Source organism: Talpa occidentalis, unplaced genomic scaffold, assembly GCF_014898055.3.
Source record: "Talpa occidentalis isolate TD23 unplaced genomic scaffold, MPIMG_talOcc4v2.1 talOcc4.14, whole genome shotgun sequence".
In the NCBI taxonomy this organism is placed as follows: Eukaryota; Metazoa; Chordata; class Mammalia; order Eulipotyphla; family Talpidae; genus Talpa; species Talpa occidentalis.
The window spans coordinates 49,133,534-49,145,561 of NW_023601433.1; the positions used below are offsets into that span (position 1 = coordinate 49,133,534).

The following is a 12,028-nucleotide window of genomic DNA, read 5'->3' on the forward strand; positions in this document are numbered from 1 at the left end:
ATGTACACAAAGTTACTTTTAAACTTAAGTACTATGCAAATGTTATTAACCTCTCTGGAGAGCTCTGAGTCGATAAGAAATGCTGGTCTATCATTTCCTCTTCCCTAGTCAGTATTAAAGATAGACTGGCAAAACCCTGTCTTTTCCAGCTTTTTTCCCCAGATGTTAATGCTTCTGTCATTAAAGCATTGCAATAACTTCATATTATGTTTCTCCAAGTCACAAAAACAATTAGTTACAGTTGATACTCAGACTGATACATTCATATCATCCAGGGTTAGTAACTTGTGTAAATAATCTCATGCCCTTTGTTTTGTTCCAATTGACTTCAAAATCATTGTCCTTCTTCAAGACTTGTCCCTAGATTGTGATTCAGTCACATTATATAACACCTAAAGTCACCTATGTACAGAATATACTTTGCTCTTTTAATCCCTATGCTTCTTAATTACTGATATGTGCACATAAGGATCTTGGTAAATATTTGTTAAATAGGTGAATTAGTGAATAAATGAAAGTGTTGGGGGGAAAGGATGTCCTGAACAAATTCCACAAATAGATTTTATGGACTCCACCCCCACCCCAGAGCAAATAGATCCAAAACACCAAGGACTACAAATTCTACAATGTCATCATCACCGAAGGGAGAGTTGCTGGAAACTAAGGGCAGAGTTAAGCAGCAAGGCTTGGTATATAACCAGATATAACAAGACATGTGGGCCTTGGGGGGTCTCTTGGTTTTTCACCAGCTCTCAGCGTGCTATATAGGGATTCCAGATCAGGGGAACTAGTAGGACACATTCACAAATTTATCTCCCTCTTTTTCTCCCTGAGTTATTCCTTTCTTCATTTCCCCTTCTTTTGTAAATAAACTCTTTGTTAACCTTTTTGTGTGTGCCTGCAGTTAAGTATTATTATAAGTCCCTTTTAAGCACGCAGATGAGAACCCACAATCAGGCAACCCATTTCATATCAGGGTTGCCCTGTAACAGTTTGGTGCCCAACATGCTTAACCATGTTACACCCATGGTTAACCAGCCCAAAGTTACTTTCTTTGCATTGGTCACCATAAGAGCATTAGGTCTGCAGGACATGTGGCCTAATCTTTCTGTCTCAAGTCTTGAGAAGTTTGCTTTTTCCTTGTGTACATCTCTCTCTTGTGGGTGTATTTTTGGCCCAAACATGGCCTCAACAATGATTTTAAGCCGTTTTATCCCTAGCTTGAGTTCTTTCAGTTTTCTTCTAGCCTTAAGTTTAAATATTCTTTTCCCTTTAAATATTACCACCAGTTTTATAAACATAAATAATAAGCCTGGTATATGGCAAATGATTTTGCCTCTGTACACATCCATTGGTGGTTTACAAGCCATCCCTACTTTACAATCTGTGATTTTGGGTGTTTTTTTTTTGTAGTGTGTTTAAGTGTCATTTTCTACATTCTTGGTTCTGTAAGCGGTGGATGTTCTACCCACCTACTGAGAATGTGCAACAACAAATTCAGGGTCTTAATTTAGCTATTAAGAGTATAGTTTTAAATTTATTATTTTATTTATTTATGCATATAAGAACTGGGATGTAGGACAGAGTTTGGGGTGGTGAGCGGATTCACCAGAGGCAGAGTGGGGAGCCGAACAGGTGGATCTACTGAAATACGCTGCAGAGGAGAGCAGCGGGTAAGACAGGAGAGGTCTGCTGTGCCGTGTAGGTTAGCTTCCTGGCAAACTCTTTATGCAGTGGCTGGTAATAGCTTCACAGTACTGGTACTTAACCCCTTGCACTACCAGGTAGGTCCAGAAAAAGTATATTGTGGACCTGCATTCTTGGTTCTGAATGGCTAGGTTAACTTTTGGCTTAAAGAAAACAAGTACAATTTACACTTTCAAATACCCTTTTCTTATTTATACTTGGGCTGGGAGTATAATAAAATTCAATGTATGTATGTTTTGACAAACTGAGTAGAGTTCCCAATCTGGTCAACTCACAGAAATGAAGAGCTCACAAGTTCAGAATGTAACTAAATATTCACGTAACCTGAATATTTGGAGATTACCCAAGAAATTCCAATAAAAGTAAATTGCATGCTGTAAAAATGGAGGTGTTCAATTTTCAATATTATGAAAGAAACAAGTGGATGAGTCAGAGCATCTAGTCATTAGGATGATCAAGAAACTCAAAATCATATGAATCTAAGTGTTACAGGGCAACCCCAATGTGAAATGTGTTGCCTAACTGTGGGTCCTCACCCATGCACTTAAAACAGACTTATAATGACACCCAAATGCAGGCACACACATCAAAAGTTAATAAAGTGTTTATTTACAAAAAATGGGGGAAATGAAGAAAGGAATAACTCAGGGAGAAAGAGAGAGCTATAAATTGGTGAATGCATCCTATCAGTTCTGCTGAGCTGGGGCCCCAATAGCATGCTGAAAGCGGGCAAAAAAAAAACAAAAACAACCAAGGACCCCCAAGACCCACTTGTCTGGTTACATACCAAGCCTGGCTGCTTAACTCCACATTCAGTTCCCAGAAATCCTCCCTTCAGTGGTGATGACATTATGGGATTTGTAGTCCTTTGTGTCTTGGATGTCTGGTCTGGGGTCGGGGTGGAGTCCATAAAACCAATGTTTGTGGACTTTGTTCAGGACATCCTTTTCCCCAGCACAAACACTTTAAATGAGAATTGAGAGTCCTTAGCACAATCTTTGAGTAATTAAAAATCATCATTCTTTTTGTTCCAAGGGTCCCTAGAAAATAGAGTGAAAAGAATGAAACCATGGTTCATGCAACTAAGATAGCAACCATGATTTCAGAGAGGATCTTCTGAACCTGAAAATTCAGAATGCTCTAGTTGTGTTTATGTAGATAAATAATATGTTAAATGTGTCACTGGGTGTGGTTTTGAATTGAATTTGCAGTAGTTGAAATGAGATTTTTCCTTCTCATTATAAGAAGTGACTTTTCCCAAGTAGACAATGATGAAACTCCCTACTGAAAGATAAGGAAAGCATAGTGACATATATTAAAATGAGAAAATCAGTGTGAACTTTTGGCTTTAAAAAAGAGATGTTTTCTAGTTCTATCATTATTAAATTTGGCCTTTCAGCAACAGTGCACATTCACTTATCACCACTTTTTATCCCTATACTCTTTTCTACTGGAAGAAGAAAGGGCTCCTGAAGGGGACCTGAATCCATGTCTCAGGGCAAGAAAAATTAAGATGGTTTGGGTACATCATGTCTTGCCAAAAAGCAAGAAATCCTTTAAAGAATGCCAGAAACAGGGCTAAAGGGCAAAACAACTTGCTTAAACAGACTCATTATGAAACAGAGCCTAAATGAATAGTAAATGTTATTGTTCATATAGTTAATTAGGACAAGTTGTATCTATGAAAGGCCATGAGTTATGATGTCCCAAAAGAAGTATCAATATAAATTATGCAAAAGGTAATTATAGCACAAAATACCAGTAACTATAAGAAGATATGTTTTATTTGTATCGATTTTAATAATTAAAGGAGAGAATGTGTTTGTTCTTTCATTAAGTTTACATCTACATTAAGTTTACATCTAGAGATTGGATATATATTTGCATCGACTCTTTTTGTGAGTAAATATGGTGAACACAAAGTACTATGGAAAAGTCCCAGAAAGTGATAAGATTATACATAGGACAGAAAGAATTACTCACCCCAGTGGTCACACACAAGGCAGAAAAGACTTTAATATTTAATTGTTATAGGTGGTCATATTAGAGGAACAATAAAGAGAAAACTCTGAGCCGTGAATGAAGTCCCTAATGAACCCCACCCCCTAATCTTTTTAGAGACTCCACCTCAGTAGCCACACTGCAGAGACCTCAGGCTCCAAGGATTACAACTCCCAGATGCCATGAACCTGACTTCCTGAATGAGGGCTCACTAGGAACTAAGGAAGGAGTTAAATAGCCTTCATTGGCTTATAACTAAACACATGTGGGTTCTTGCCTCTTTTGCTTTTCCAGCTTCAACTTGTACTCTGGTGTCTTAGCTCAGAAGGCGTTACCGGTAGGACAAGTTGACCTATTAATATCAGCATGCACTGTAGCTATACTGCATGTCCAGCAACAAGTTGGCATGCTGGGCGCTCACAGAGTCTGGGAACTCAGCACCTGGAACTTGTTCTTGGTGAAAGCAATGATTTTCAGAACTGTGCCAAATTTGGAGAAGATCTGATACAGCACATCCAGGGTCACCATGCAGTTGGGGTTCTCCACAATGATGCTGAGCTGTGGTCTCTGGCCAGGTGTCACCATGACAGCATCCACCTCAGCGACTGAGGAGGCCAGGGCCAGGTTTCCTGACTGGACCAAGTTCATGCCTGCAGGGCTACCTGGATCTGTGCCTGGTTGGGGAGCGGTTGGTATTGAGATCCGTGTAATTGAAGAACTGCGTGGCCACAGAGCACGTGCGTCATGGGGGTGCAGTTGTTCACCATGGTGTTGGCTGCCTCCTCTGTGTTCATCTCGATGCAGGCCTGGTTTTTCCCTTTTCCAAAGAGCCACCTCAGGGAGATGACCTCACCTCAGTAACGTTGCTGCGGAGATTCCGGATGTGGATCACTCTGGAGAATAGATACTTCTGTTGTCACCTTTAAACTTCTTGCTGCCATTTTCCTCTGCTCAGGAGGCTGAGTTCCTGCTCGTGATAAAAGTTGCATTAGTGACACAGGTAGAGAAAAGTTGGCCCAACCCCTCTTGGTACCAACTGCATTATCTAGGACAATGCCACTCATTGCTCACAGAGGGAGGAGGCTAGAGTGGAGGCAGGAATCAAACTCAGGGAATTTTGATACCAAGTTTGGGAACCACTTAAGACAGAGAAGACTTAATTCTATGTCTCCTAAATTCCTAAGCACCAACTGTTATATTTTTATTTTTATTATATTTATTTATAGTAATAATTTAATTATTACTTTATTATATTTATTACTTTAATTATTAATTATTAAAACTTCACCTGTGGAGAAGGGATAATTATCATCACTCCAATGGAGAAGCTATATCATTTATTTATTAAATTAAAAAAGAAAACACGATTTCATACATGATTCTTTAAACGGGAGTGTTGTACTGTTAAGCATTCTTGCTCTTCCGGTCGTTAATAATATCTAGGGTATTCCTGCCTGTGCCATATATACTCATCGATTCTCAGGCAGATCCTAGGAAGAAAGTGTTAATGACAATGACTGTGTAACAGTTCTGTAGAATAGATTTCGCTGTTGTTTTCTGAGCACCCAGCAGTGTATTAGGATCTGTCTAATCCTTCAGATTTCAGACCTTCCTAAACGGTGTCTGTTTACACTCCATGACATAGTTCTTAATATTTCAATCTGAGCTTTCCAAAACACCTCATAAAGTGGCCAAACACACTTTGTCTAAGAGGAAGTTTTTCCAATAGAAGTATATGTAGCAACCTTCGCCTTGCACATTTCTTAAGTGCATGAATTTCAGTTACCAATGTTTAGATAAACAACAGCGGCCTTTCGACAACAGGATTCAAATTTCAGTTACCATACCTTATATAGGGAGTGATTGTAAAAAGCACCTGCAACTAGATCTTCAATCCACATTATTTTATAAATAGCAGATGTGCTTATCTGTTACTCCACTCATGCACACAGAGCAAAATGTCAGGTTGTGTTGCTTCTTTGTCTCTCAATGGTAAACTCACAGCATTTTACAAGAAGAAGAAGGAGCAGGAGGAGGAGAAGGAATTAATCAACTGGAGGCGAAATTACAGCAATAGAAGAAAAGTGGGAATGCTACAAGTGAAATTTAAACAGAGTATATATGAGTTATAGCAGAAATAGCTGACAGTGGAAATGGTGACCAAACTGCCATTAGTGCCTTCACAAAAATGAGGAAAGTGATCATGATGAAAAGGATTAAGGTGTCCCAGAGGAAGTGAGGTTGTCAAAAACTCATTCCAAAGAGAGTCATGAAGAGACTGCAGAAAGAAAGTGACATTTACCAAGGCATAGAAAAGTTGCTTGCTCCATACTGCTAGTAACATGACAAGAAGACAAGCACTATCCAAACTCTTCTTAATCAATTTGTTATAAAGAAATAAAACACTTTAATTTATTGTTTCTAACATGTTAAATTGTCATGTACTAAATTAGCTTTATAATATCTTCCCTTTTTTATACCTCTATAACTGATAGTTTTGAATGTTTGACTAAATATTTTAAGAACATGAAACAACTTTTTCCCATGGGTAATTAAAATCACTTTGCGTGGTTGTAGCTTCTGTGGTCATTTTTATAGTCCTATGGAAAGTGGGGGTTGCCCATGTACACTTAAATGGGACAAAATGTCAGGTAACAAAATCATAGAAACTCACCCCACTACTTCTTTATATCAATTACAAACTGTTATTCTGAAATTTTCTATTCAAAGAAGTAACTATTTTTGAATGTTTTAAGTGCAAAATCCATCACAGACAATGTCTAGTGGGAAAAAAAAAAAAAACTATTTAAGCATCAAAAAGTTGCCCTTGGATATATTTACCATATACATCATTCTAAGAGTTACTTCATTGTTTAAATTTCCAATTTTGCTTTTTTCTGATAAAGTTTGATATTACATTCAATCACCACAAACCTGATGTAATCAGAAAGACATTTTCTTAAACAAATTGACAATGGAAGTTGCAACCTTCAACTTTGTTTTCTTCTACTGAACCTTCTTTGTAACCTAAGTCCCAAATTCTATCATCAGTCCTGGAGGCTCACTATGCCAACAATACTATACAAGCTTGGACAGCCCCATGACACTTTATCTCAATATGTATAAAATCCATATCCTTACTATGAAAACTCCACTCTTAACTTACTTACTTTTCCTAATTCAAGCATGGGACAGCTTGGAGATGAATGTGTGAGAAATGTGGCACTGTGGCTAGTAGAGTGAAAGATAAGACCACTGGAAAATGTTATGGTTTGAATTATGTCCCTCCCAAAATTCATATGATTATATTTGGAGATAGCATTTTGTTGTTATTTTTAGGTAAAATTGACATACTGTTGTATGTCAATTATAATGATTCAACATTTGGAGATAGGGTCTTTAAGGAGGTGATTAAGTTATAATGAGGCCTTTAAGAGAAACCTTAATCCAATCTGACTTATGTCCTTATTTTTTTTAAAAGATTTATTTATGCATACAAGAACTGGGATACAGGTCACAGGTGCAGGGGGTAGTGAGAGGATTCACCAGAGACAGAGTGGGGAACAGAACAGGCAGATTGACTGAAATACACCACTGAGGGGTGCAGTGGGTGAGACCGTATAGGTCTGTGGTGCCATGTGAGTTAGCTTTCTGGCCAGGGATCGAGCTTTTGCTTCAATGGCTGTGAATAGCTTCATAGTGCTGAGACTTAACCCCTTGTACCACCAGGGAGGCCCTGACTTATGTCTATATAAGGAGAGGAAAGTTTTTTTATTGCTAATAAAAAATATTATTAAGTATATTATTAAATATAATAACACTTATTAAAGTCTTATTATTTTTTATTTTTTATTGTTTTATTCAAATTAAAGAACATAAACTATACACACACAAACTTTATACTATATGCCATTGTTTTCTACATTTTACTTAATATGAGCTATTTTTAATTATGATAACATCAGTTTACATCACTGCATATACTTAGAGGAATAGGATCTCCCCCTTCAGTGTTACCACACCCACAAAATACCCATAATCCTCTACTATAGTCCATGTGCTTCCTGACTGTTTTGATCTTTCCCCACTTTCCCCCCACTGCTCTGGTAGCCTAAGTTCTACAGTCAAGTTTTCCAGAGTTTGTTATTGGTTTGACTTTATTTGATCCTTTCTATTGTTTCTCTGTATTCCACATGTAAATAACACTATCCAATATTTGTCTTTCTCCTTATGACTTATTTTGTTTACCATAATCGTCTCCAGTTCCTTCCATGTCACAAATGACAATTGTTTATCTCTTTTTTATTACTAAGTAGTGTGCCATTGTGTATATATACCACATCTCCCTGATCAGCTCTGTCTTTGGGTACTTAGATCATTTCCATAGTTTGTAATAGTAAATAGTGTAAATACTGTACTGTAAATAGTGCTGCAGTGAACATATCCCTTTGATTTAGTGTTTTTATTCTTCGAATAGATACCTACAAGTGGAATTGCTGAGTCATATGCTAGATCCATTTTGAATCTTTTGAGAAGCCTCCATGCTGTTTTCCAGAGTAGCCGGACAGCCTGTATTCCCACCAATAGTATAAGAGCCTTCCTCATTTTCCCCCACATCCTCGCCAATATTTGTTGTTTTTGGTCTTTTTGATGTGGGCCATTCTCACAGGTGTGAGGTGGTATCTCATTAAGGTTTTGATTTGCATTTCCCTGTGATAAGTGAGGATGAGCATTTTTTTTTCACATGTACCTCTGTGTCATCTATGTATCTTCTTTGGAGAAATGTCTATTTAGCTAAGAGGAGGAATTTTGGACATACATAGACCTCAGGGATGGAGGAAAGGTGATGTGACAACACACTGAGAAGATAGCAAGTTAAGAAAAGATGCCTCAGAAGAAGCCAATCAGGCTGATATCTTGATCTTGCACCCCCAATTTCCAAAACTGTGGGAAAATAAATTTCTGTTGTTGAAACGACCCAGTGTACGGTATTTTGTTATAGAAACCGTAGCAAATTAAAACAGGTAGGATGGGCTAGTAGAGGGCTTGGTAGATCACAATTAAAAATAAAAACAAAAAGGAATGAAAAGAATAATAAAAGATACCAAAAACAAGAAAAATTATGCTTTCCCATAATCTTTTCTGACTTCCAGCACCCTCTCATCTATCAAAGTTTTCCTTTGTCTCCCTGTCTAACTCAAGCAGAAATCCTTATCCAATAATTTCGCACTAGTGAACATTTGCTTCTATGGAAATTTACTAACCACAGAAATGAGTGGATAAGGCAACAATGTTTTCTAACAACCTATATCTCAGCTATATCTAATGTCTCAACTTTTCTAAAAGCTCACTTCCTTTTCTGCCAAAACATGAATGATATCATTCTGTATGAATGATAGTTCTGCACTTTTATTATTAATAATAATTAACTTTTATTGAGGACTTATTATGTGCCAGGTACTTTGATCTTAGTTTAAACATGAACACACAGAAACACTGCACATATGTATGAATAATCAGTAATTTTCAAGGACAGAAAAGAGCAGAAGCATATTAAGAAATATTACCCTAAAGAAATCATAATTTGCAGGGATGTAACTCCAACAGTGAAGAATATTGAAAATATTACTCAGAATATCATAATTCTTCATTTTCTTATAAAATGGGATCATTCTTTACCAAAAAAATCCATTAACATATTTTTCAAAATATATGAGAACAAGAGACATTTTCCCTCAGAGATAAATTTAAGCCTCCTCCTCTTGCAACATGAAGCTGAATCTTCACAAATATCACAGTTTTGAAGCTCCCAGGAAGCAGGTAATCAAGGTAAAGTTATCTGAACTCCCCCAATCTCCACTTGGTCTAGAATCAGCAGCCCACATATGAGATAAGCATAAGCTCCATTTACTTTTGACTAAGGAAGTCTTTGAGGGGTCAACTTTTTTCATTTTTCACATTTTTAGTAGGCAATTGTCAAAATTTCTGACACATATAATTGAAAAAATCAGTTGTGAAAATAATAAAACTAAAAACTTTCTATAAAATAAAAATAATTCTTAAAATGCAATGGTGTATTTAGGAATAGTGTACCGATGTCTGCAATTTAATTATAAATGCACCAAAAGGTAAATTAATAGAGTAATGGAGAGGTGGATAGATACCTGATAAAGAAAGTATAATGAAATGGTATTGAATATAGAATCTAGGTGGTAGGTATACAGAGGTTCATTATAAAATTTTTCCAACTTTTCTATAAGTTTAAAATTCTATTTTTATTTTTAAGAATTTATTGTAAATTTCAAAATTAGAGGTGAAGAAGTATACAAATAAATCAATGTAATTCTTAACCATAGAGAGCTCAGAAATACACCCATGAATATATGGAATCTTCGTGTAATATAAAGTAGTGGAAATAATTAAATATTTAACACGTGGTGCTGGGAAGAGAGACCAAAAAAAAATTTAGATTCCTGACTCAATTAGCCTCATAGACTAGACTCCTCCACTGAGCTGCTACAAGTCTAATTTTTTCTCTCTAATGTAACCCAAGGAGCTGGTGCCTACTAGGTGGTCAATAAATATTTTTGAATGAAGCATATATGAATAAAGATTTCAGTACTGGAAGATATACTGTGCATTGCGGGATTCCTGTGATCTGTGCTCTTGCCAAGGATTAGCAATTAAGAGCCAGGTAGCTGAGTCCTTTGTCCAGTCCTGTTCCTAGTCAGTTGATGTAAAGCAACTGTCACATTGACTCCTGACTGCACACAAGTAAACTCTCCTGACTGCGTATAAGTAAATTCAATGATGAGTACTATGAATTTAGTCTAGACTTCATTCAGTGGCTAACAGAGTTCCTTTCAAAACTTATAGGAACAGAAATTGTGGCTATTTGTTCTTCCTATGGCTATGACAAGGGGGATGGAGAACAGGATGTAAGGTAGGAAGTCAGGGAGGAAATAATAATGTTTAGAAATAAAAGATTGATCTCAAGTAACAGATAATATACATATAAAATATACATCACAGATATGTGCATGATAGGTGTATGTATATATGTTACATATCCCTCTCTATATAGTGTGTGAGTGGTAAAGAGATAGGAAACGAATTGTATTATGAACTTATCCAAGCCTTACACACATTTTCCCTTATATCCTTGAAAAAGCTGAGGAAGTTATTTCACAGTGAGTGAAATTTGGCAAAAGGTACCTTGAACTACTTGTGCATATTGATTTGAAGATTTTGTAGTCAGGACACACATTGTACTCTGATGCTGGTAAGTCATGTGCTTATCCTCAGCACACCAGTGATGAAATGGAAAAGTTGTGTGTGAATTATAGATAACCTACTTAGAGTTTCCATTTATACTTGCTGAATCAATCAAAGCGTGTTTTGTTCCACTTTATCATAAACATTAGTATTTACATTTTAGTATAGTCTACCTTTTTATAAGACTACTAAAAGTCAGAGGGATAATACAAATAAAAGTGCTCAGTAAATCTTTGGGTTTTCCTCAAGAATACATAAAGTAAAATGAAACTTGGCAAATATTCCTCATATTACTATGTGTTATGTAGACTCTGTATTACATAGATAACTAATGTAAAAAGTGTATGCTTCCCACAAAAAGACTAGTTCATTTTGTCTGTGCTTACTATACTTAATATATAGCATAGTAACTCATTCCTTTATTTCAATACATAAATCGAAATAATCTTTCAAACAAGAAGATGAAGTGTTGCCAGAAAAGAAATGCTTAATAATAAAGATTCCTCTTACTTAAAATCTCTATTTTTATGGCTCATTTGAATGAACCAACACATTTTCCTTCTAGTGGTTTCCTCACTCATCAATAATAAAAGCAGCTCTTTATTCTCATGAGCATTAGAACTACCAACCGCAAATGTGCTGAGTACAAATCACTTTTCAAAGCATGGAACAATAACATCCATTTTAATGTAGTGAATAAAGGGTTCATATAGCAAAGAAGCCATTATAACACTAGTTTACTGCCAGTACTATTTAATTGCTACCCATATTTACAGTTCCAGGATCTAGAAAAAGTCCAAAATCTTTATAAACTTGTGTTTATAGTAAACGTGTGCCATAGTATATACAACTTAAGTACTTTACATATCTGTATAACTGAAATCCGATGGTGAGGTTGCACTTGTCCTGATTAAGGTAGTATGCTCCTGTAAAGACTTAACTAGAATAGACATGTTACAACATGATTAGGATTAGGATGAAAGAAGCTTCACCTCTCAGCTTAAAGAATTTCTTACTTTAATCCTAGGTATAACTAAGATGTCTA

At 36.3% G+C, this 12,028-nt stretch overlaps 1 pseudogene; it reads right to left on the reverse strand.

Annotated features, from left to right (window-relative positions):
* Positions 1-3,674: 3,674 nt before the first annotated feature.
* Positions 3,675-4,772, reverse strand: LOC119245253 (polypyrimidine tract-binding protein 1-like; annotated as a pseudogene).
* Positions 4,773-12,028: the final 7,256 nt, after the last annotated feature.